This window comes from Ceratotherium simum, chromosome 27, assembly GCF_057802395.1.
Source record: "Ceratotherium simum simum isolate JZ-2026a chromosome 27, ASM5780239v1, whole genome shotgun sequence".
Taxonomy (NCBI): Eukaryota; Metazoa; Chordata; class Mammalia; order Perissodactyla; family Rhinocerotidae; genus Ceratotherium; species Ceratotherium simum.
In genome coordinates, this window is record NC_141926.1 from 3099253 (window position 1) to 3100611 (window position 1359).

The following is a 1359-nucleotide window of genomic DNA, read 5'->3' on the forward strand; positions in this document are numbered from 1 at the left end:
TCATTTTGGCTGTTTTTAGGTTAACAACTGTGAATGTACTAAATGCCACTAATGGAAAATTTTATGTAATGTGTATTTTACCATAATAAAACCTGTTTAAAAAATAATAAACAGGCAGGAGTACACCACAGGCTCTAGAGAAGGACACTTGGATGATGACCCTAGTTAAGCACACAGGCAGCAGTAACTGCAGCAGTCAGGAAGGTCAGTACTTGGTGGGGGGGGCTCTAAGTGGCAGGGGCACAAGGAGGGGCTTCTGGGGGGCTGCAGGGTGCTACTGCCTGGCCTGGCTGGGTCCCTCATAATCCTGTGTGAAGCCATACACTGGTTTTGTATCTGGTTTACACTATTAAAGACGTGAGTGCATGCACCTGAATGGCCCTGAATGTCGCCTAGGATGGCTGGCTGGCCCCCATTTGCCTGCCGCCCCTCACCTGCTCCCTGCCTCTGGCTTCTGCTGGACTTGCCCATCTATGGGCGTCTCTGAGTGGCTGTGTGAGCCCTGCGGGCACTGCCAGCTGGCGCCCCTGCGCCTGCAGATGCTGATGGGCAACAGGAGGCGGCGGGGCAGCCCCTGCTCCCAGCCTCCCACGTCCTGCGGTGCCTGCGGGCAGAATCAGCAAAAAGCTAGCTGGCAAGGAAGCCTGGGGGTCCTTCACAGGCCCCTGCTCTGGCAGGCACAGAGCTGAGGGCACAGGGGAACACCCAGGCAGGGGAGGGGTGAGCAGAAATGCTAGTCTATTCACCCAGGGCCTGGAGAGTTGCTAGGGTATTCGTCCAGAGCCTCAGCGCCCCGGCCCCTTGGCTACCCACACAGGATGTCATGTAGTGGGAGGGCATCCAGTGAAAGGGTCACGGGTGAATGGTGGCTGTCAAGGTCACAACCGTGGTGCTGATACCGAGAGTGGGGATGCCCGTGGTGAGAGAAGAAAGGAGGAAGGAAGAGAGAGTTAAAATTATTAAACACTAAAAATGTGTACTTTTATCTCCAGGTCAGGTCTGGAAAAAGGAGAGTGCCTGCCAAGGTGCAATCCTCTCACGGCCTCCTTCTCGAAGGTACCCTGTCCCCAGGAAACCCCCTCAGCCTGCAACTCCCCCCACCCAGGAGAGCTCCAGGTGTGTGTATGGTGCATTCAGTACACCAGGGGCCGGCCCTGGTGCAAGACACGTGCTTTGTATCTAGATTTAGATTTTCTGTTTGTATAAACCAGAACAGGATAATTTAAAGCAAAACTATTTAACTTTACAACATAATACAACCAATTAATCTACTGTGCTCTCATATAAATGCTTGGCTTTTAAAACACATCCTATTTGCTAAAGCCTTACAAGGTGACAATAAAACGGAAATCATGAAAA